Source organism: Salmo salar, chromosome ssa10 (genome assembly GCF_905237065.1).
Source record: "Salmo salar chromosome ssa10, Ssal_v3.1, whole genome shotgun sequence".
NCBI classification, from domain to species: Eukaryota; Metazoa; Chordata; class Actinopteri; order Salmoniformes; family Salmonidae; genus Salmo; species Salmo salar.
Window position 1 is genome coordinate 96,687,194 of NC_059451.1, and position 25,670 is coordinate 96,712,863.

The following is a 25,670-nucleotide window of genomic DNA, read 5'->3' on the forward strand; positions in this document are numbered from 1 at the left end:
GTTTGCTTGGAAATGTTGATACTTGAGACTGTTATCAGAAGAAACTATGTAACCTAGCATTTATAGCGGCTAAGAAATGCATTGCCATGAATTGGAAGGTTGATTATCCTCCCACACTGTCACAATGGATGGCAGAAATGTCCAGTTATGTTCAGTATCACTAGATTTGATTTATTACAAGATTAAGGGTATATTGTGCTTCTTTCATAAGGTCTGGATGCCCTCTATGGAATATTGTACGACAAAAGGAGTCTGTATTGAAAACATGCCCATCTCAGGAGAGATTTTCTAGTCAGGCAATCTCTAGCTGCTGATGATCCCGTTTAAACTCTGTTCCTTCTTCCAGATCAGTTTCCTGTGTGTGGACTCTCTGAATGGCTGTTCTCTCGCTCCAAGAACAGCTGTCACCCAGTCCCTTCTGAGAGTGAGTGAGCGTGAAGAGAGCTCAACGATTTCACATGAATCAAGCGCTCACTTACTCCAGTTGAAGCCGGAACAGAGAGACACGTCAGCACAAACTCACAGATCTTCTGTCAAAATCTCATACACACACACACACACACACACACACACACACACACACACACTAGGCAAAGCTACATCCTCACATTTCAGACACTGCACCTCTTCATTCCCACCATCCATACGTTCACTTCTCTGCTTCAGTGAAAATGTACGGCAGCTCCCGCTCCGTGGGCAGAGCGGATGCCAACCACAGCGGAGGAGGGAGAGATGGGGGGAGCACCCAGGGTTCGGGTCGCTCCCCTCATCTCCCCCGTTCCCCACGGATGGGCCACCGTCGCACCAACAGCACGGGGGGCAGCGGAGGATGTCCAGGCGGAGCGGGGGGTAAGACCCTCTCCATGGAGAACATCCAGTCCCTCAATGCTGCCTATGCCACCTCAGGACCCATGTACCTGAGCGACAACGAGGTTGCCATGTCCGACCACGTTAACAAGAGTGGTCGAGAGATGACCACAATGGGTCGACAGAGGGTGACCTACGGGTCAAGAGCAAGCGCAGGAGTGGGTGGAGGGGTGGCAGCTAGCACCCCCAACATCGCCACATCTGCCCAGGCCAATGCTGTGCTCCCTGGGGGAATGATGGCAGGTGACGCTCTGGCTTTTGGGGATCACCACATGGCCTCCACGGTCCCTCACTCCCTGAGACAGGCCCGGGACAACACCATACTGGACCTGCAGGCCCAACTCAAAGAGGTCAGTAGCCACAGTTGGTAACGTTAGTCTGTCTGTAGAATGACAATGGACAAGGAAAGCTCAATGCTGTGATGTCATAAGGAAAGTTAGTAATAACTTGTTTGAGATGTACCCTACTTTGAGCAGAAGATCCAGTTTGACTTTGATGTTGAGTGTTCTGCTATTAGGCATGTGTGAAAATATTTTGTATTTGTAGTGTGTGTGTATGGAATTGTATGTTTGACTGACTGAGACCCCTGGTCCCTCAGGTTCTGCGTGAGAACGAGTTTCTGCGTCGTGAGGTGGAGGTGAAGGAAAGCAAGCTGAGTTCCTCCATGAACTCCATCAAGACTTTCTGGAGCCCAGAGCTGAAGAAGGAGAGAGCCCTAAGGAAGGATGAGGTGTCCAAGATCACTGTCTGGAAGGAACAGTACCGCGTGGTGCAGGATGAGACACAGGTGTGTGATATTTTTCATCCATGTTATTGTGAAAGAAAGGATTGGGGGTTAGTTAACTTACATCTAGACGTTCCGCTAGCGGAACACCTGCTCCAATATCCAATGATGGGCGTGGCGCGAAATACAAACTCCTCGAAAATACAAAAACTTCAATTTTTCAAACATATGACTATTTTACACCATTTTAAAGACAAGACTCTCCTTTTTCTAACCACATTGTACGATTTCAAAAAGGCTTTACAACGAAAGCAAAACATTAGATTATGTCAGCAGAGTACCCAGCCAGAAATAATCAGACACCCATTTTTCAAGCTAGCATATAATGTCACAAAAAACTAAACCACAGCTAAATGCAGCACTAACCTTTTGATGATCTTCATCAGATGACACTCCTAGGACATTGTTATATAATACATGCATGTTTTGTTCAATCAAGTTCATATTTATATCAAAAACCAGCTTTTTACATTAGCATGTGACGTTCAGAACTAGCATTCCCACCGAACACTTCCGGTGAATTTACTAAAATTACTCACGATAAACGTTCACAAAAAACATAACAATTATTTTAAGAATTATAGATACAGAACTCCTTTATGCAATCGCGGTGTCCGATTTTAAAATAGCTTTTCGGTGAAAGCACATTTTGCAATATTCTGAGTAGATAGCCTGGCCATCATGGCTAGCTATTTTGACACCCACCAAGTTTGGCCCTCAACAAACTCAGATTTACTATAAGAAAAATTGGATTACCTTTGCTGTTCTTTGTCAGAATGCACTCCCAGGACTTCTACTTCAATAAAAAATGTTGGTTTGGTTCCAAATAATCCATAGTTATATCCAAATAGCGGCGTTTTGTTGTGTGTTCAAGACACTATCCGAAGGGTAAAGAAGGGTGACGCGCCGGCGCGTTCGTGACAAAAAAATTAAAAATATTCCATTACCGTACTTGAAGCATGTCAAACGCTGTTTAAAATCAATTTTTATGCGATTTTTTCGTAAAAAGTGATAATATTCAGACCGGGAAACCCTGTTTTCGTTCAAAGACTGAAAATAAAAACATGGAGTCGTCTCGTGCACGCACGCGCCAGTCTAATTGTTCGCAGATCGACCACTTACCAAATGCGCTACTGTTTTTCAGCCATGGACAGCAGATTCATCATTCAACGTTCTGGCGCCTTCTGAGAGCCTATGGGAGCGTTAGAAAATGTCACGTTACAGCAGAGATCCCCTGTTTTGGATAGAGATGATCAAGAAGGCCAAGAAATAGTCAGAGAGGGCGCTTCCTGTTTGGAATCTTCTCAGGTTTTGGCCTGCCAAATGAGTTCTGTTATACTCACAGACACCATTCAAACAGTTTTAGAAACTTTGGAGTGTTTTCTATCCAAAGCTACTAATTATATGCATATTCTAGTTTCTGGGCAGGAGTAATAATCAGATTAAATCGGGTACGTTTTTTATCCGGCCGTGAAAATACTGCCTCCTATCCATAACAAGATAATCTGATCCTAGATTTGTGTTGACGGCAATTTACTACCTCAAGCACAGGACAGGTTATAGCCTATAGGCTAGGTGTTTTGGTAGTTGTTTGTAGGTTTTCTCTTTGACCGGTATTGCCAGCATTATCCACTGGATTTGCTGCAGGTGGAAAATCCTAGGAAATGCTCTTTAATTGACACAAGCTGTCTCCAATCAATCATTCAATGTCTGGAGGGTTTTGTAGGGGGATCGCCTAAACCAGGGCAGGCGTAGCTTACGAATCTTAATTGCACATGGACTAATATTTGGCAGGAAATACTATTTGTAGATCAGTGGTTCTACACCTCAATTTGCTCAAGCTGATCCTCTCCAACAGACTCAAACCCTGATCATAGGTGGTTTTAAAAATGGGGCAATTAGGACAGTTAAAGTGGAGAGACTATGAATCCAACCAGAAAATATAAACAATTCTAAATCAGAATATCGCTTGAAAAAAAGAGCATGCAAATACGCCGCTGGGACGCTCTTTGCAGACAACAATATATTCTGCAAAACCTGCAATTTAGCATTAGATTATAAATGGAAAGAAAAGTAGCCATCTAAAAGTATATATAAACTCAGCAACAAAAGAATGTCCCTTTTTCAGGACCCTGTCTTTAAAAGATCATTTGTAAAAATCCAAATAACTTCACAGATCTTCATTGTAAAGGGTTTAATCACTGTTTCCCATGCTTGTTCAATGAACCACAAACAATTAATGAACATACACCTGTGGAACGGTCATTAAGACACAAACAGCTTACAGACGGTAGGCAATTAAGGTCACATTTATGAAAACTTTAGTGTCCTTAGTTTTCTGGTGCAGTCCATGAGGAGGAGATGCACTGCAGTACTTAATGCAGCTGGTGGCCACACCAGATACGGACTGTTACATTTGACTTTGACCCCCCCCTCCTTTGTTCAGGGACACATTATTCAATTTCTGCTAGTCACATGTCTGTGGAACCTGTTCAGTTTATGTTTCAGTTGTTGAATCTTGTTATGTTCATACAAATATTTAGACATGTTAAGTGTGCTGAAAATAAACACAGTTGACAGTGAGAGGACGTTTCTTTTTTTGCTGAGTTTATATATACTGCTCAAAAAAATAAAGGGAACACTTAAACAACACATCCTAGATCTGAATGAAATAAATAATCTTATTAAATACTTTTTTCTTTACATAGTTGAATGTGCTGACAACAAAATCACACAAAAATTATCAATGGAAATACAATTTATCAACCCATGGAGGTCTGGATTTGGAGTCACACTCAAAATTAAAGTGGAAAACCACACTACAGGCTGATCCAACTTTGATGTAATGTCCTTAAAACAAGTCGAAATGAGGCTCAGTAGTGTGTGTGGCCTCCACGTGCCTGTATGACCTCCCTACAACGCCTGGGCATGCTCCTGATGAGGTGGCGGATGGTCTCCTGAAGGATCTCCTCCCAGACCTGGACTAAAGCATCCGCCAACTCCTGGACAGTCTGTGGTGCAACGTGGTGTTGGTGGATGGAGCGAGACATGATGTCCCAGATGTGCTCAATTGGATTCAGGTCTGGGGAACGGGCGGGCCAGTCCATAGCATCAATGCCTTCCTCTTGCAGGAACTGCTGACACACTCCAGCCACATGAGGTCTAGCATTGTCTTGCATTAGGAGGAACCCAGGGCCAACCGCACCAGCATATGGTCTCACAAGGGGTCTGAGGATCTCATCTCGGTACCTAATGGCAGTCAGGCTACCTCTGGCGAGCACATGGAGGGCTGTGCGGCCCCCAAAGAAATGCCACCCCACACCATGACTGACCCACCGCCAAACCGGTCATGCTGGAGGATGTTGCAGGCAGCAGAACGTTCTCCACGGCGTCTCCAGACTCTGTCACGTCTGTCACGTGCTCAGTGTGAATCTGCTTTCATCTGTGAAGAGCACAGGGCGCCAGTGGCGAATTTGCCAATCTTGGTGTTCTCTGGCAAATGCCAACGTCCTGCACGGTGTTGGGCTGTAAGCACAACCCCCACCTGTGGACGTCGGGCCCTCATACCACCCTCATGGAGTCTGTTTCTGACCGTTTGAGCAGACACATGCACATTTGTGGCCTGCTGGAGGTCATTTTTCAGGGCTCTGGCAGTGCTTCTCCTGCTCCTCCTTGCACAAAGGCGGAGGTAGCGGTCCTGCTGCTGGGTTGTTGCCCTCCTAGGGCCTCCTCCACGTCTCCTGATGTACTGGCCTGTCTCCTGGTAGCGCCTCCATGCTCTGGACACTACGCTGACAGACACAGCAAACCTTCTTGCCATAGCTCGCATTGATGTGCCATCCTGGATGAGCTGCACTACCTGAGCCACTTGTGTGGGTTGTAGAGTCCGTCTCATGCTACCACTAGAGTGAAAGCACCGCCAGCATTCAAAAGTGACCAAAACATCAGCCAGGAAGCATAGGAACTGAGAAGTGGTCTGTGGTCCCCACCTGCAGAACCACTCCTTTATTGGGGGTGTCTTGCTAATTGCCTATAATTTCCACCTGTTGTCTATTCCATTTGCACAACAGCATGTGAAATGTATTGTCAATCAGTGTTGCTTCCTAAGTGGACAGTTTGATTTCACAGAAGTGTGATTGACTTGGAGTTACATTGTGTTGTTTAAGTGTTCCCTTTATTTTTTGAGCAGTGTAGTACCAGTCAAAAGTTTGGACACCTACTCATTCAAGGGTTTTTCTTTATTTTTACTATTTTCTACATTGTGGAATAATAGTGAATACATCCAAACTATTAAATAACACACATGGAATCATTTAGTAACCAAAAAAGTGTTAAACAAATCAAAATACATTTTAGATTTTAGATTCTTCAAAGTAGCCACGCTTTGCCATGATGACAGCTTTGCACACTCTTGGCATTCTCTCAACCAGCTTCATGAGGAATGCATTTTAATTAACAGGTGTGCCTTGTTAAAAGTTAATTTGTGGAATTTCTTTCCTCAATGTGTTTGAGACAATCAGTTGTGTTGTGACAAGGTAGGGGTGGTATACAGAAGATAGCCCTATTTGGTAAAAGACCAAGTCCGTATTATGGCAAGAACTGCTCAAATAAGCGAAGAGAAACAACTGTCCATCATTACTTTACAGACATGAAGGTCAGTCAATCCGGAAAGCTTTAAGAACTTTAAAAGTTTCTTCAAGTGCAGTTGCATATATCAAGTGCTAATATGAAATTGGCTCTAGCGAGGACCACCACAGGACAGGAAGACCCAGGGTTACCTCTGCTGCAGAGGATAAGTTCATTAGAGTTACCATCCTCAGAAATTGCAGCCTAAATAAAGGCTTCAGAGTTCAAGTAACAGACACATCTCAACATCAACTGTTCAGAGGAGACTGTGTGAATCAGGCCTTCTTGGTCGTATAGATGCAAAGAAACCACTACTAAAGGACACCAATAAGAAGAGATTTGCTTGGGCAAAGAAACACAAACAATGGACATTAGACTGGTGGAAATCTGTCCTCTTGGTCTGATGATTCCAAATTTGAGAGTTAAGGTCCCAATGGCCGTGTCTTCATGAGACGCGGAGTAGGTGAACGGATGATCTCCGCATCTGTGTTTCCCACCATGAAGCATGGAGGAGGAGGTGTGATGGTGTGGGGGTGCTTTGCTAGTGACACTGTTGTGGATTTATTTAGAATTCAAGGCACACTTAACCTGCATGGCTACCACAGCATTCTGCAGCGATACGCCATCCCATCTGGTTTGGGCTTAGTGGGACTATCATTTGTTTTTCAGCAGGACAATGACCCAAAACATACCTCCAGGCTCTGTAAGGGCTATTTGATCAAGAAGGAGAGTTAATAAGTGCTGCATCAGATGACCTGGCCTTCACAAACATCCGACCTCAACCCAATTGAGATGGTTTGGGATGAGCAGGACCGCAGAGTGAAGGAAAAGCAGCCAACAAGTGCTCAGCATATGTGGGAACTCCTTCAAGACTGTTGGAAAAGCATTCCTCATGAAGCTGGTTGAGAGAATGCCAAGCATGTGCAAAGCTGTCATCAAGGCAAAGGGTGGCTACTTTGAAGAATATGAAATATAAAATAAGCTCAGCAAAAAAAGAAACGTCCTCTCACTGTCGGCTGCGTTTTATTTTCAGCAAACTTAACGTGTAAATATTTGTATGAACATAAGATTAAACAACTGAGACATAAACTCAACAAGTTCCACAGACATGTGACTAACAGAAATGGAATAATTTGTCCCTGAACAAAGGAATCAAAAGTAACAGTCAGTGTCTGGTGTGGCCACCAGCTGCATTAAGTACTGCAGTGCATCTCCTCCTCATGGACTGCACCAGATTTGCCAGTTCTTGTTGTGAGATGTTACCCCACTCTTCCACCAAGGCACCTGCAAGTTTCCAGACATTTCTGGGGGGAATGGCCCTAGCCCTCACCCTCCGATCCAACAGGTCCCAGATGTGCGCAATGGGATTGAGATCCGGGCTCTATGCTGGCCATGGCAGAACACTGACATTCCTGTCTTGCAGGAAAACATGCACAGAACGAGCAGTATGGCTGGTGACATTGTCATGCTGGAGGGTCATGTCAGGATGAGCCTGCAGGAAGGGTACCACATGAGGGAGGAGGATGTCTTCCCTGTAACGCATAGCGTTGAGATTGCCTGCAATGACCACAAGCTCAGTCCAATGATGCGGTGACACACCGCCCCAGACCATGACGGACCCTCCACCTCCAAATCGATTCCGCTCCAGAGTACAGGCCTCGGTGTAACGCTCATTCCTTCGACGATAAACGCGAATCCGACCATCACCCCTGGTGAGACACAACCGCGACTCGTCAGTGAAGAGCACTTTTTGCCAGTCCTGTCTGGTCCAGCGACGGTGGCTTTGTGCCCATAGGCAATGTTGTTGCCGGTGATGTCTGGTGAGGACCTGTCTTACAACAGGCCTACAAGCCCTCAGTCCAGCCTCTTTCAGCCTCTTGTGGACAGTCTGAGCACTGATGGAGGGATTGTGCGTTCCTGACCAAGGCTCTTCTCCGCTGATTGCTCAGTTTGTACCACATGAGGAAGAATAAGAGTCTTGGTGGTTCCAAACCTCTTCCATTTAAGAATGATGGAGGCCACTGTATTCTTGAGGACCTTCAATGCTGCAGACATTTTTGGTACCCTTCCCCAGATCTGTGCTTCGACACAATCCTGTCTCTGAGTTCTACGTACAATTCCTTTCAAATGAAATTATATTTGTCACATACACATGTTTTAGCAGATGTTAATGCGAGTGTAGCGAAATGCTTGTGCATCTAGTTCCGACAGTGCAGTAATATCTTACAAGTAATCTAACAATTCCCCAACAACTACCTAATACACAAATCTAATGGGGTGAATGAGAATATGTACGTGTAAGTATATGGATGAGCGATGGCAAAGGTGCAATAGATGGTATAAAATACAGTATATACAGTTGAAGTTTACATACACCTTAGCCAAGTACATTTAAACTCAGTTTTTCACAATTCCTGACATTTAATCCTAGTAAAAATTCTCTGTCTTAGGTCAGTTAGGATCACCACTTTATTTTAAGAATGTGAAATGTCAGAATAATAGTAGAGAGAATGTATGTATTTCAGCTTTTATTTCTTTCATCACATTCCCAGTGGGTCAGAAGTTTACATACACTAAATTAGTATTTGGTAGCATTGCCCTTAAACAATTTAACTTTGGTCAAACGTTTGAGATAGCCTTCCACAAGCTTCCCACAATAAGTTGGGTGAATTTTGGCCCATTCCTCCTGACAGAGCTGGTGTAACTGAATCAGGTGTGTAGTCCTCCTTGTCGCACACACTTTTTCAGTTCTGCCCACACATTTTCTATGGGATTGAGGTCAGGGCTTTGTGATGGCCACTCCAATACCTTGACATTGTTGTCTTTAAACCACTTTGCCACAACTTTGGAAGTATGCTTGGTGTCATTGTCCATTTGGAAGACCCATTTGTGACCAAGCTTTAACTTCCTGACTGATGTCTTGAAATGTTGCTTCAATATATCCACATCATTTTCCTGCCTCATGATGCCATCTATTTTGTGAAGTGCACCAGTCTCTCCTGCAGCAAAGCACCCGACAACATGATGCTGCCACCCCCGTGCTTCACAGTTGGGATGGTGTTCTTTTGGCTTGCCAGCCTCCCCCCTTTTTCCTCCAAACATAACGATGGTCATTAAGGCCAAACAGTTCTATTTTTGTTTCATCAGACCAGAGGACATTTCTTCAAAAGTGCGATCTTTGTCCCCATGTGCAGTTGCAAACCGTAGTCTGGCTTTTTTTATGGCGGTTTTGGAGCAGTGGCTTCTTCCTTGCTGAGCGGCCTTTTGGGTTATGTCGATATAGGACTCGTTTTACTGTGGATATAGATGGGGTTGAGGGCGGTGCAATTGCCGTACCAGGCTGTGATACAGTCTGACAGGATGCTCTCAATTGTGCATCTGTAAAAGTTTGTCAGGGTTTTGGGTGACAAGCCAAATTTGTTTCTGTGATGTGTACGCCGAGGAAATCTCCACCTTCTCCACTGCTGTCCCTTTTGATGTGGATAGGGCGGTGCTCCCTCTGCTTTATCCTGAAGTCCACCATCTCCTTTATTTTGTTGACTTTGAGTGAGAGGTTGTTTTCCTGACACCACACTCCGAGTGCTCTCACCTCCTCCCCGTAGGCTGTCTTGTCGTTCTTGGTAATCAAGCCCACTACTGTTGTGTTGTCCGCAAACTTGATGATTGAGTTGGAGACGGTCATAGCCATGCAGTCGTGGGTGAACAGGGAGTACAGGAGGGGGCTGAGCACGCACCCTTGTGGGGCCCCTGTGTTGAGGGTCAGCGAAGTGGAGGTGTTGTTTCCTACCTTCACCACCTGGGGGCGACCCGTCAAAGTCCAGGACCCAATTGCACAGGGCGGGGTTGAGACCGGGCAGGGCCTCCAGCTTGATGATGAGCTTGGAGGGTACTATGGTGTTGAATGCTGAGCTGTAGTCAATGAACAGCATTCTTACATAGGTATTCCTTTTGTCCAGATGGGATAGGGCAGTGTGATGGAAATTGCGTCATCTGTGGACCTGTTGGGGCGGTATGAAAAGTGGGTCTAGGGTGGCCGGTAAGGTAGTGGAGGTGATATGATCCTTGACTAGTCTCTCAAAGCACTTCATGATGACCGACGTGAATGCTACAGGGTGGTGGTCATTTAGCTCAGTTACCTTTGCCTTCTTGGGTACAGGATCAATGGTAGCCATCTTGAAGCATTTGGGGACAGCAGACTGGGGTAGGCATCGATTGAATATGTCCGTAACCACACCAGCCAGCTGGTCTGCGCATGCTTTGAGGACGCGGCTAAGGATGCCGTCTGGGCCAGCAGCCTTGCGAGGGGTTAACACGTTTAAATGTTTTACTCATGTCAGCCACGGAGAAGGAGGGGGGTGCAGTCCTTGTTAGTGGGCTGCGACGGTGGCACTGTATTATCCTCAAAGCGGGCAAAGAAGGTGTTTAGTTTGTCTGGAAGCGTGACGTCAGTGGATTTCTTTTTGTAGTCCGTGATTTCCTGTAGACCCTGCCACACACCTCTCGGGTCTGAGCCATTGAATTGCGACTCCACCTTGTCCCTGTACTGGCATTTCGCTTGTTTTAGGGAATAGCTACACAGTTTATATTCAGACATATTCCCAGACCTCTTTCCATGGTTAAATGCGGTGGATCGCACTTTCAGTTTTGTGCGAATGCCGCCATCCATCCACAGTTTCTGGTTAGGGTAGGTTTTAATAGTCACAGTGGGTACAACATCTCCAATGCACTTCTTTATAAACGCACGCACTGAGTCAGCATATAGGTCGATGTTGTTCTCTGAGGCAGACCGGAACATATTCCAGTCTGCGTGATCAAAACAATCTTGAAACGTGGCTTCCGATTTGGTTGGACCAGCGTTGAATGGTTCTCGTCACTGGTACATCCTGTTTGAGTTTCTGCCTACAAGATGGAAGGAGCAAGATGGCATCGTGGTCGGATTTGCCGAAGGGAGAGCAGGGGAGGGCTTTGTATGCATCGCGGAAGTTAGAGTAGCAGTGGTCGAGGGTATTGCGCATGCGCATAGCACAATCAATGGGCTGTAAGAATTTAGGTAGACTTGTTCTCAAATTGGCTTTGTTAAAATCCCCAGCTACAATAAATGTAGCCTCAGGATGTATGATTTCCAGTTTGCATATAGTCCAGTGAAGTTCATTGATGACCGTCTTGGTGTCTGCTTGAGGCCTTTTCCCAGTGAGGTGTTTATTCCTGTCGGCGCAATGCATGGAGAAGCCCGGTGGCTGAACCGATTCCGACAACATATCCCAAGAGAGCCATGTTTCCGTGAAAAGAGAATGTTACAATCTCTGTTTCTCTGGAAGGCGACTCTTGTTCGAAATTCGTCTACCTTGTTGTCAAGAGACTGGACATTGGCTAGTGGTATACTCGGGAGTGGTGTGCGATGTGCATGTTCACGGAGCCTGGCCAGGTGGCCGTTTCATTTGCCCCTACTGCGGCGTTGTTGTTTTGGATCGCCTACTGGAATTATCTCCATTGTCCTGGGTGGTGGTCCGAACAGAGGACCCGCTTCGGGAAAGTTGTAATGTTTGTAATTTGACGTTGCTCTTATATCCAATAGTTATTCCGGCTGTTTGTAATAAGACTTAAGATTTCCTGGGGTAAGAAATAATACATAAAAAACGAAATACTGCAAAGTTTCCTTAGAACTCGAAGTGAGGCGACCATCTCTGTCGGTGCCATGCAACAACCTCATGGCTTTGTTTTTGCTCTGACATGCACTGTCAACTGTGAGAGCTTATATAGACAGGAGTGTGCCTTTCCAAATCATTTCTAATCAATTGAATTTACCACAGGTGGATTCCAATCAAGTTGTAGAGACATCTCAAGGATGATCAATGCATACAGGATGCACCTGAGCTCAATTTCGAGTCTCATTGCAAAGGGTGTGAATACTTAACTAAAAGTATTACATTTAAAAATATATATATTTGGAAACATTTAACCTGTTTTTGCTTTATCATTATGGGGTATTGTGTGTAGATTGCTGAGGGAAATTATTTATTCAATTCATTTTAAAATAAGGCTGTAACGTAACACTGTGGAAAAAGTCAAGGGGTCTCAATAATTTCTGAAGGCACTGTAGGCATATAAATGTGTCAATTTTTGGATTTCATGGTATTTCTGATTGGCTTAACGCACCACCACTAATCACCTGTTGAGCGTCTCAACGTAATGTTTGCTTCACCTCAAACAGCAACCATACAAAGTCTGTTTTTACATCCATTGAGAATTACAATAGTTGCTCAATGTATTTGAAAAATATTTTCAGCTCTCTCCCTTTCGATAACCACTCAACATGAAAGGGAAAAATGTTATGCTCTTATCCAGTGCAAATGTTATAAAATAGGCCTACCTGATTACATCTTATCAGTGCTTGACTTGGACTAAAATAAGTTCCTGTACTCATTTTGGGTGCTGTTACTGTTTAAATTTAGGTGCACGAGTTCCACAATACTTTTGAGCTAATGTTCTATAAGAGCAACAGGAGCTCAAGCAGTAGAACATTTGAGTTGCCAGTACTCTGCTCCGGTAAGCTCCTGCCAAAGTAAAAAACGGCTTATTTTCCCTTGTGCAAATAGCCTACAGCCGTGTCTGTCCTGAGCTCACTATAGCAGGGAACTCTAGAGGGCCCAGAATATTTCATGCAAAGTTGCAAGTTCGTTAGTGCAAGCTTCTGGCCAGACCCAAGTTAATAGTTGATGCAATGTTTCAAGTTTGGCTACACATGGCCTATCTGCAACAATGTGATTTATAGGATATTTGTTTTTATCTGAATATTTTCTACCTGCTGGCTGCAATGTTTTATTTGTTGGCTTTATGTAGGCTATTTCTACATAGATGGCAATAGAAGTAACTTTTTAGCTTTGTAACATTTTAATTTAGATTTGGATAGAATTTTGATTAACCACATGATAATTATTTTGCGATAGGAAGACGTTATTATAAATTACCGTAATTTCTGGACTATAAGCCGCTACTTTTTTCCCACACTTTGAACCTCGCGGCTTAAACAATGACGCGGCTAATATATGGATTTTTCCCGCTTTCAAATATATATATATTTTTTTTAAATACATTCTGTGACGTGCTCAGTTTTTTGGCGGCATGAAGCTTTCATTAGATCAATGAAATTGCCGAACGGCTTAAGGTCAAACAACTTTTTTTGTTTACTGTTTAGATTAAATCAAGTGCGCTCAAACTTCCCATCATTCTGATTACGGTAGTCATTTTGTCACCCTCATCATGGCAAAGACACGGAGAAATGCATATGATGCAGCTTTCAAGTTGAAGCCGATTGATCTGGCTGTTGGAAAAGGAAATAGAGCTGCTGCACGGGAGCTTGGTCTGGAGCAATGACTTTCTTGGTAGGCTACTGTTTACTGCAAATGTTTAATTTTTTGTTACAAGCCGTGTTTCGTTAAAGCCTGTGTAAAGTTCATTTGTTTCAATGTACCGGTAGGCATCTGCGGCTTATAGACATGTGCGGCTTATTTATGTTAAAAAATATATATTTTTACATTTCTGTGGGTGCGGCTTATATTCAGGTGCGCTTAATAGTCCGGAAATTACGTTAACTGAAACTTTCAAGAAAATGTGCATATGAAAACCATAACTTCCATGCAGATAGGTAGTAATAGTAAGATAAATTGGCATTCATCATGAGCAAGGTTGCCTAGTCCTCATGTAGCCTATTACCGGAAACTTCAGGAGAGTAATGTCAGAATCTGTGAAAGCCTGCTGGAGTGGGAGGAGAATAGTTGGGTCATGTTTTTTCTTCTGGTTATCTAGATCTCTGGCTCCCTCTTGATGCATTTGTCTCATTTCATCAAACCTTAAGCTTAAACATCAGACACGCTCGATGAATATTGGTGATTTTATTAAAACACATAGGGTCTGTCTATATATGGAAAAATGCATGTTTAAAAATGTCGACCAATCAATCAAATGTATTTATAAAGCCCTTTTTACATCAGCCCATGTCATAAAGTGCTATAATCGATTTGTCGAAAGAACAGACGACTTTCAGTCTACCAAGATCTTTTGTTGTTGGGGGGTGGGTGTGCGTAGCATTAGCAACATCCAGTTAATCCTCTTATATGCAGCTATATGCTCACGCTCCATAGATCAAAGTGGTGTTTAATGGCTGCATAAGTCTGTACACAACATCCCCCCATGTTAGAGGAATGGGAGGAAGTTGGCAACAGATTTGAGGGGAAACCTGTAAAAGAGGAGCTGTGGATTGTTAGAACGCTACTGTACCTGCCACAGAGAGGAAAGGAAGAAGCACAACAGCCTCTTGATAAGACGCAGAGTAAATAGCAGGCTCTTGGGGAAAGCACTCTGCATTTCAAAACGAACGTTTAGTTTCCACCGTGAGTGAGCAAAGTTTTAGTTTTCTTATCGGCTCACAACTCGGCATACTGAAGACACACTTGCTAATCAGAGACCAAGATGCATGCATGCACGTGTCCTGAGAGAGAATTTACTCAAGCTGAAGCCCAGCTGAAATACCAGAATGTCAGTACAGTATTGTGTGCTTTGCTTTAGCAGTCAATGACATTTGATTCACCAAAGAAGATACTGTGACAGGAGACACTGCGTTTTATCCAATGGTCAGCAACAGGTGGGCACCAATTTCATTTCTGAAATCTGTTCAAGTATTCCCACGAATAAAAAAGAGACATGAGATCGTGTCTCACTTTTTTGGCTTATTTGTGATCAATTTGCAGTGTACAAATTATAATTGTGTTCCCGACCAGCCTCACGACAAAAATCATCCTGGAGCTGAATGTAGTTTCCTACCCCTGGTTTAGTCTAATGACCAGCTCAGCACTCCATCACTGTGTGTGTATAAATATGTGAATGTTGGGAGGGGAGATTTTCTGCACTTCAACCTTCGGTCTTCTAACATAGGTGTGTGCGTGCAGATGTGCATTATGCTCATTTTGGCCTTAGCTCTTGCAATGCTTTTCCAGGGATCGCAATCCTGGTTTAACAGGAGATTAAGTGTATAAGAAACAGGGACCAGTTCTGTTTCAGGACTAGTGTATCATCTACGAGTGAAACCATGTAGTATGAACCAGATGTCTGGAAAACCTGGAGGATTTTTCACCTCGTGTGTTGTACTTCACTACTCAAATCAATGTATTTCCCCTCTGAACGCTGGCACCCTGACAGAAAGCATGTCTTTAATGACTAGTGGAGTGGATGGGCTGATCTGGATCATTTGGTGTTTCTGTTCCAGCCCATTATGGCCTGCTGAGTCACACACACACTTATCTAATGCCCCACTACTGTCCGTCTAACCATCCACGTCCAGCCCCTCACACTGCCAAGCACTCTCCCGTGTGTGTGTGTGTGTGTGTGTGTGTGTGTGTGTGTGTGTGTGTGTGTGTGTGTGTGTGTGTGTGTGTGTGTGTGTGTGTGTGTGTGTGAGAGAGCAAGTGTTAAGAGGTGGAGAGAGCGGGAGAAAGACAGACCACTGTAGAGGAACAAAGAGAAAGACCTGCTGTGCGTGGATGTATGTTTGTGTGTGTGTGTGTGGTGTGTGCGTGCGTTGGCTGCAGCTCTCTTGTAATCCCTAGTATAAAATAGAAGACATTGATCCCCTCATCCACAGTGATAAGTGACTGCTATTAGTCTTTGAACGCGTGGCAGACGCTGTAAAATGGTTGTCATATTCCATCTCCTACTGTAGCACCACTGATACGCAACTCATTTACATTGCTCGTTACTCACTGAACACTTCTCTCCACTCAAATACACCATCTGTCATGTCAGAATGTTCAATGTAAAATATGTTTAATTGGCAACAATTTAAAGTGGATCTATAACAGATATGTGATAAGAGAGGGAGGGAGATGAGTTAGGCTAGTGTTTGTTGTACGTTTGACCCATAGCAATGTACCACAATGTGTGTTGTGCTGCAGATTTGACCCTCTGTAGCAGAGCCTTGCTTACTGTGTGTGTTTTGTTTAGATCAGCTTGCTGCATCTCATCTCTTAAAGGCCAAGTGCAGTCAAAAACAGGATTTTGCTGTGGTTTATATACATTTCCACACTGAGGTTAGAATAATATTGTGAAAATGATAATGCCCTTTTAGTGTAAGAGCTGTTTGAAAAGACCTGAAATTTCAGCTTGTTTTGGTGGGGTTGAGTTTTGGCCTGGTGATATCACCAAGTGGTAAATTAGTTTAATAAGAAACCGTTTCGAAACTCTCTGCCAATAACAGCTAGTTTTCTGCCTTCCCTCCCCACTCAGACCACTCCCAGAGAGTCCTAGCAAAATTCTTGCTTGAGAAATTGCTCTTGGCTAGGGAGCAATTTTAGTTTTTGACAATTTTTTTCAACAAAAATAATCCTTTACAGTCCTGGCAATTGGCCTGTATAGATAGAGCTAAGTTGAAATGTTTCTTCCAGAAGAAATATGAAAAGCATATGCATAAGCATAGTAGCAATTGAAAGGGAACAATTTAGAGATGATGGGAAAAGTATTAGACTAAAGTTGAGGACACAACAGTTCACCTGACACAAGACTGAATCCAAACATTACACTGTTCATTTTTATGTGCGTTTCACATTTACTGTACTTTTCACAGCATTTGTGATAACAAAATCTGAAAATATTCTGGATACATTCAGTAAAATGTTAAGACTATTCCTGGGGAATGTGGGGTAGGTACAACATTACACAAAAAAATGACAAGGGTTTGAGTGAGCGGACTAATTGGTGTCTCTAAGTGGCCACACACCTCTCCAAAGTGTGTGCAGTTCCTAAGTCATTTCAATGCACTTTTATGACTCAACTAAAAGGTGTTTTTTTTAGCTCTCCTAGCTGTGCTGTTGAGGAACTAGAGGAAGCACACTTGTAGTTGTTTTGTTTGGAACACAACCATGCATCCCCACCATCACACAATTACTGTTGTTTATGAAATCGCTTATCTGGGTCAGGTGACAATCATTTTAAGCTTGTTCTATTTCCAACATGACTAACTAAGTTATAAAATACAATCTTCCAGTGTGAGGCTTTCACAAAGCAATTCAGAGAAACGGATCGTAATTTTGGTGCGCGAAAGAAAGGAGTCAGAATAATGGATTATCTTTTAAATCCCCAGAACACATCACTACAACTGTACTGGGTCATTCAGGTTCGTGTTCCGCTGTACATTTTCTTCACAATAGACAGTCTCATTCTGTTCTGAACAACCCAGGGTATGACACCATGTCATCTTGTAACATCAGACATGATCATCAACATTGACACTGTGTATATGACATTAGTTTTATGATATGGAAATGTGGCTTTCTTGTATGACATCAAAGCGGTATTTATTATACTCAACGTCTAATCTCTCAAAATAGAGTCCTCTTAATTTACAGCATTTCCCTCACTCAGACGAGACATCTTTTTCAAAAGTTGGCCAATTAGCGGAAGGGATGGGGGCAAGTTGTTGTTACGTGCAGTTCTCAAGTTCAGAACGGCTGTCAGTCATACAGCGCTGTGAAGCGCAGTCTGAGCTCTGTCATTTATTTCATATTACTGTACAGCCACTGCGTTACCATTTAGGCGCTTATCAGTGCCCAAATCTGCTATTTTCAACCCATATACAGATATGAGTGTGAAGGGCTACTTGTTATCCAGAAATTAGATTTTGAGATAAAAATGGCTGAACTGTACCTTTAAACGCCTCTCTGTTGTCTCTTAGAGCGAGATCTCAGTGAGTCAGACTTAGTCACTGGGTATGGGAGGAGGAGAGAGAATGAGGGAAGGTGAGAGTGAGCGGGAGGGTAAATGAGTGAAAGAAACATAGTGAGTGGCAGAGGAGGAGAGCGATGGATACAGGCACTGACTTGTTTTTGTGCTGTTGTCTGAAATATCTCTCAGCTGATCCAAATGAGAGAATAGAACACAGCATTGTATTTCTGTCACATAGCTGGTCTGACAAAGAACTGTGGCAGTACAGGCTCCAAAGAATGAATGCTGGCTGATTTGTACTTTTGCTCACTCTGTATTCCACTGGATGGGAATGCCCTGATTTTGAGTAGATGGTGTCCTACTTGTTGCTGTATCCTCCTGTCCTTCGCTCCACTTCTCCTCTCTCCCCTTCCCCCTCTATTTGATAAATAAACAAATTAATCCCTACTCCATCTTATGTTATGCAGCACCCTGAAATGAAAGGTGAAACATAAATAGATAACCTCTGTCTCTCTCTCTCTGTCACCCCCCCAGCACCTCCATATGACGGTCCAGGCCTTGCAGGATGAACTGAGGATACAGAGAGACCTGAACCAGCTGCTTCAGCAGGACCCTGCCAGCCAAGGTCGTGACCTGGCCCTGACCTCTGAACCCACGGAGGAGAACTACCGTCGGCTGCACGGGGACCACGAGCGTCAGGCCAAGGAGCTGTTCCTGCTCAGAAAGACCCTGGAGGAGATGGAGCTGAGGATAGACACCCAGAAACAGACCCTGGGCGCCAGGGACGAGTCCATCAAGAAACTGCTGGAGATGCTGCAAAGCAAAGGTGGGTTACCGTGCCCCACACACTGTGTCCGTATTACTAATGTTTTTATATTAACACATCTTCTAAAATGACCATATTATTGTATTATATTCCAGGGCCGTCGGCTAAGGCGTCAGAGGAAGACCAGGAGAGAACTAGGAGACTGGCTGATGCTGAGATGCACAGACACCATCTAGAGTCCCTACTGGACCAGAGAGACAGGGGAGACAACTGCTCTACGAGAGGTGAGGGACTCAGCGAGAGGAGAGGGAGGGAGGTAACAAATTGAGTTTAAGTTGGGTCACAACACAAACTATTAGGGTATGAGTGGTGTGTAGTAGACAACGTGTGAAGCGTAACGACCTTGTTCTCTTTAGGAGCTGCACCGTCGAGTACGAGGGAACCCCAGAGTCCACAAAAACCAAGGCTCTACAGACCGTCATCGACATGAAGGTACCCATCTCTCTGTGTGTGTGTGTCTGTAAGTGCATGTGTGAGTGAGTGTATTATAGGGCTGACCCCATTTAGTCGACTGGCCGATTGTTTGGTCGATAGACTGCTGGTCGACCCAGATTTCTTCAGTCAAACAGTAGCCCCCCACCCCAAAATAAATCATGGTGTACAAGAAACCAGTATAATTTGCACCTAAGCAGACTAATCCACTGTGGAGGTTGTGGGGATGGCACAGTCCATCACTCTTAAGACATGTGCTACTGACTCCCAATGTGATACAGCCTGGATTCGAACCAGGCAAAAATTGTTTATCCGACATGTGGTTGGGTGAGGCTTGGTGCTTACTGAATCAGTAGGCTATTAAACAAACATTCAAACAGGCAACAGAAGCAGGATCTGTCTTATTTTTGTAGATATACAGTGTGGCAGCGTAGCCTAGTGGTTAGAGCGTTGGACTAGTAACCCAAAGGTTGCAAGATCGAATCCCGAGCCGACAAAGGAACAAAAACTGTTGTTCTTCCCTGAACAAGGCACTGTTCCTAGGCCATCATTGAAAATAATTTGTTCTTAACTGACTTGCCTAGTTAAATAAAGGTTATACATCACACTGACCAAAAAGTTATTTTGTTGGCATTTACCAGTAAAACATAATCAAAACCTATTTCTTTCACTTGCTGTGCTGTTTCGTTGTTCAGTCGTTTCATTCTCAACCAGGAGTTCATCATACATGTCAAGCAGTGAAGTTTCAGCTCTGTCTGTCCGTGGTCTCTCTTCCTCGGTGCGCACTGTCTGTTTCCAACTTGTCCAGCTGTGTCTGTAACATTTCACGTAAACCCTGTTTCTTGTCTGCATTGAAGTAGCGGTCCTTGTACCTAGCATCGAGCATGGTAGCGACACAGTAAAGAGGCTCAGAGAGAATGCCACCGAATTGCTTGTTCACAGTCTTGAGTACTTTTGTAAGTTTTAACCCCATGGTCTATGTCTGCAGTTTTGTTGAGCAGGTGTTTCAATACCCTGACAGAGGGTACCACGTCTGCTGCAGACGCAGTTGATTAGCTTATTTCTCCAGTCAGTTGTTTGAATGGAGCTAGCTGAGTGTGTTCATGTTTCAAACATGTTCTCAAATGCCATTGAAATGGCAGCAGCAGTATGAGAACCAGCACATTCTTGAGCATGCAATACGGCTTTCCTCAGTACGAAATCCTCGTCGACCCACTGTGCTGTCAGACTCAGCATGCTCATGGGGTTGACATCGCTGGTCCAAAAGTCAGTCATGAAGCTAATAGCAGTGAAGCCCATAGCAAGTACTCAAGGATGTGTTTCAGCAATACTGTGTAACTTGGTAGTGTGCTTCGACCAGTCGGCGAAAGCCAACATCATCCACGACAGAGAACAGTTGATTGTCAAGGGCAATGAATTCCATTATCTTGGTGTTAATGGATTTCGCCTTTGAGTTGTCTCTGTGAAATGTTCTTACTCTTTCAAATGACTGCTTTCGAGTTGAACTTGTTTAGTTGTTGGAAATGTGCGCTTAGTATTTTTCTGTTTTTATTCGTGTAGCGCTGTTGTTTTTGTGGCGTCATTATGTCATCTACCTACGTTTTATATTCGTATGCATGTCAGCTTTGACATCGGTTTTGCACATTGACGTTAAATTAGACATCGGGCCAATGCCGATGTTGGCTTTTTAGCTAATATTGGCCGATTTTGATATGCTCACCGATATCTCGTGCATCCCTAATTACAATAATAAGTAATGTCATTATCATTGGTAGACTTAGTATAGCAGCCTTGTATAACCACCATCGAGTTGCAGGCCTAAGAGCGCATCCTGTTTAGTCTTAATACCGTAACTTACTTGGACATATTTCAATACTTATATAGGCGACTGTATCAATCAATAATTTATTAGTTGTCATCACGCAGCATATGAGTCATTCATGATTTGAAATGCCATCAAGCATTTTAGTTTTAACAAAATATCAAAGCGACCCCCTGATTAGCGTAAAAAATAAATAAACCGTTGCATTTTGGAAATTGCATTCACGAATGAATGCGACTGTTTTTAGACTCTGCTGTAATAAAGGCTTAACAAAAAAAACTTTCATTGATTTAGTGTTGACATTGTTCCAAACGGTCAGAAAAATGTAAATTGTAATCTAACAGCACCTGTTTGGCACACATAATATGCACGTAGTACTTGCTCCTTACCTTCCCAGTATTTTCCACAACTGACTTCCCCTTTACCTCCTGAGCAACCAGTAAACATTCCCCTGTTTTTGAGTTTATTTCTCATGTCCTCTGCATCCATTTTTGCTGTTACGGTGTTAAAAATTTGTTATAACTAATGTATTGATGTGATTATGATATGCTATAGGACAGACCCTATTGGTCACTTGCATGCGATGCATATCTGTCTCATGTAAAGAGAGCAAGGGTTGAGGGAATGGGGAACGTTTTTCCTAAACAAATGTGGGATTTCAGTAAAATAAAATGTTCAGTCAGGAATGGCTGTAATTATATTGCAGCTTCAGCAACAAGGACAATGCGATAAACACAGATGTTCTGTGGTGGTCGCTGCAGCAGGGGAGGCGAGAGAGACAACTGGTGCTAGTCACAGTCACTTGCTGTCATTTTAACACAATGCAGCAAGTCTGAGTCCGGCACAATCAAATCAATTGCAATCAGACTCCTCTAGTCATTTGTGTGTCTTAATTATTTCATCAAACAGTGTTCTTCAAGCATCAGACAAGCTCAATGCATGTAGTTGATTTGATTAAAACACATAGGATGTGTCTATGGATGGAAAAATACCCGTTTTAAAATTTAGACCAGACTCTTGTTCGACCAAGATTTTTTTTTGTCGGGGACAGCCCTATTGCATTAACCCCTTCTCTGTCTGGTGTTTGTCAGGATGCTAAGATCAACTCTCTGGAACGAGGTCTGAGGGACATGGAGGAGGAGGTGATTATGTTGAAGTCCAACGGCCTGCTGAGCTGTGAGGAGAGACAAGAGGAGATGAAACAGATGGAAGTCTACCGCAGCCACACCAAGTTTATGAAGAACAAGTGTGTGAGGTCACTTCCCCTCAGTTTCATTGATCAGAATTCCATTTCTATCAGTTGATATTGGTCCGGACTTCAGTTCACCTTGGTTCTGAGAGGTCAGAGGTCGTTTCAGTTCCTTCCAATCAGCTCAATATAAATCTGTTCTGTAGTTGTACATGTTCTCTTCATATCCCAACCCTCCTTCCTCTGCTCATCACCCTCTACCTCTCCTCTACATCCCTCTTTTGCTCTTGTTGTCCTCTTCCTCCACCCTCCCTTCTTTCTCCTCTTCTCCTCCCTCTCTCTCGCTCTCTTTCACTGTCTCAGATGGACCAGGTGAAGCAGGACTTGTCCAGGAAGGACACAGAGCTGCTGGGTTTGCAGACCAAGCTGGAGACTTTGACCAATCAGTTCTCTGATAGCAAGCAGCACATCGAGGTCCTCAAGGAGTCGCTGACCGCTAAAGAACAACGAGCTGCCATCCTACAAACAGAGGTACACACACCCACATTTCAGAACAAGCAATATAAGTATATAGACACTCACTGGCCAGTTTATTAGGTAAACCAATCCGTTCTCGAAAATTGATTGCCCCTACAGACAGTGAGTCATGTGGCCATGACTTGCTATATAAAGCAGGCAGACAGGCATTGAGGCATTGTTACTATTTGATTGAACTTTGAGCGTGGTATGATCCTCGGTGCCAGGCATGCCAGATCCAGTATTTTAGAAATGGCCATCCTCAACAGCTTGTTGATGAGAGGTCGAAGGAGAATGGTAAGAATCGTGCAGGTTAACAAACAGGCAAATAACGGAGCAGTACAACAGTGGTGTGCAGAACGGCATCTCAGAACCCACAACTCGTCAGTCTTTGTCACGGGTGGGCTATTGCAGCAGACGACCACACCGGGTTCCACTCTATCAGCTAAAAACAAGAAGAAGCGGCTCCAGTGGGCACGTGATCACCAACACTGGACAGTTGAGGAGCGGAAAAACATTGCCTGGAACATGACAGTGAGTTCAGTTACTTGAGTGGCCTGCAGACCTCAACTGAATGGAGCATCTTTGGGCTGATATGAAACAGGCGTTCGCAGTATATATGTACCGCTGTCCAATCTGCAGCAACTGAGTAATGCCATTAAGGCGTCAGCATGGACTAACATCCTTGTGGAACGTTACAACGCCTTGTAGAATGCCCCACAGAATACAGGCTGTTCTGGAGGCAACGGGGAGTCCTTCCCAGTAATTGATGGGTGTACCTAATAAACTGTCCGGTGAGTGTACAGCGCACACACACAGACCCAGTATGCTGAGTAGTTCTCCTCTGCCCTCTGCTGGCCAGGTGGATGCGCTGCGTCTGCGTCTGGAGGAGAAGGAGACCACGCTGAACAAGAAGAGTAAACAGATCCAGGAGATGTCTGAGGAGAAGGGCACGCTCAACGGAGAGATCCACGACCTCAAGGACATGCTGGAGGTCAAGGAGCGCAAGGTCAACGTCCTGCAGAAGAAGGTGGGCCTCGACTAATGTGGCACGCTGTATAATACAATGGAATACATTACCTCACACTACATCCTATTTAGCAGGCTTTTTTCTGTATGTCTGTTGTCTAGCTTCGTCTAATTTTGTGTGTGTGTGTGTCCAGATTGAGAACCTGCAGGAGCAGCTGAGAGACAAGGAGAAGCAAATGAGCAGCCTGAAGGAGAGAGTCAAGTCTCTACAGGCGAGACACCTCTAACACAGACACCGCTCACCACACTGGAGGAGTCCCTTGCTGAGAAGGTACACACACACACATGCAGACACACACTCTGACTCCAACAGAGAGAGCAGTGTGTGTTATTTAAAGTCATGCCGTTTCTGTCCTGGATGTTTGTAATCCTCTCATATGGGCTCTGAATTGACGTGACGATGATGTTGTTCTGTGCCTCCCCTCCTATTCTCTCCCCTGTAGGAGCGTATCATCGAGCGTCTGAAGGAGCAGCAGACCGAGACGACAGGGAGAAGACTGAGGAGATCGACAGCAACAAGAAAGAGCTAAAAGGATCTGAAGGAGAAAGTCAGTCTGCTGCAGGGAGATCTGTCTGACAGAGAGGTGAAACACACACACACACACACACACACACACACTGTTGACACATTTTATTAACCCCACCCTCCCTCTCTCCAGACTAACCTGTTGGACCTGAAGGAGCATGCGGTCGTCCCTGGCTTCCCTCAGGGCTGAAGAAAGACTCCAAGCTGAAGACTATGGAGATCTCTCTGGAGCAGAAGAAGGGAGGCATGTCTCAAACTGGAGAACCAGCTCAAGAGGGTGAGATATTTGCCTTAGACACTGATCTAAGACCACTTTTGCTATGTGTGTGTGTGTCTGACTGTGTGTGTGTGTGTTTCCAGGCCCAGAATGCGACGTTGGAGGCCAAAGCGAACACAGAGCTGTCGGAGCGCATCACCTCCCTGGAGAGGGAAGTTACACGACACCGAGAGGATTCTGGGAAGGCTCAGGCGGAGGTGGACCGACTGCTGGAGATCCTGAGAGAGATGGAGAACGAGAAGAATGACAAGGACCGCAAGATCAACGAGCTGGAGAGGTGTGTGTGTGTGTGTGTGTGTGATGTTTATCTTTCTCTGTCGCTGACTGTTTGTTTGTGTCTGTGTGTCTGACTCATAGTCTCTGTAAACAGCAGTCTATCTATAGAAATGTGTATGAGCTCCTACATGGTCTAATGTAGGTGTTTTCTTCTGAAATACCACACGGTCCTACTCTTCTCCTTCCTTCTCATCTTCCTGCTCTCTGAATCTGTGTTTCTCTCTCCTGCCTTGTCTTTTTGCTGGAACTCTGTCTCCTCTCCAGTCAGTCCTCCAGGTTAGTAACATGTTTTCTACATGGCCTCTATGAACTGGCTTGACTTCCTCCCTCCTTCTCCCATCCCCCCTCTCTCTTCTTCTCCTCAATTGCTTTTGCTCTCCCTCCCCCCCCCTCCTGCTCTCACTTTCACCAGTTTCTTCACCCGCTTCACTTTCTCTCTCTCTCTCCCCCCCTTTTTCTAACCCCTCTCACTCTGGGATGCTTCAGTGTAAGTGTGTAACCCAGTCCTCGTGTGTCCCATGGTGCCCTGCAGACAGACCAAGGACCAGAGTAAGAAGGTGGCGTCACTGAAACAAAAGGAGCATGTGGAGAAGAGTAGGAACGCCCAACTTATGGACGAAGCCAAAAAGAGAGACGGACAACATCTCTGAGAGCTCAACAGGTCAAGGTGGAGGTGTGGGTGGGGGCAGTATCAATGTATGTGACTAATGTCAAAGCTTCTCTTGTTGTATTAAATGTAGTTCGACATCAATATCCTTAATTGTCTTCCGCTGTCTTCTCCTCCTCCC

The 25,670-nt window shown here is 44.4% G+C and overlaps 1 pseudogene; it reads left to right on the top strand.

Moving 5' to 3' along the window:
* Window positions 1-346: 346 nt before the first annotated feature.
* Window positions 347-25,532, top strand: LOC123724569 (ELKS/Rab6-interacting/CAST family member 1-like; annotated as a pseudogene).
* The last annotated feature ends 138 nt before the right edge of the window (window positions 25,533-25,670 follow it).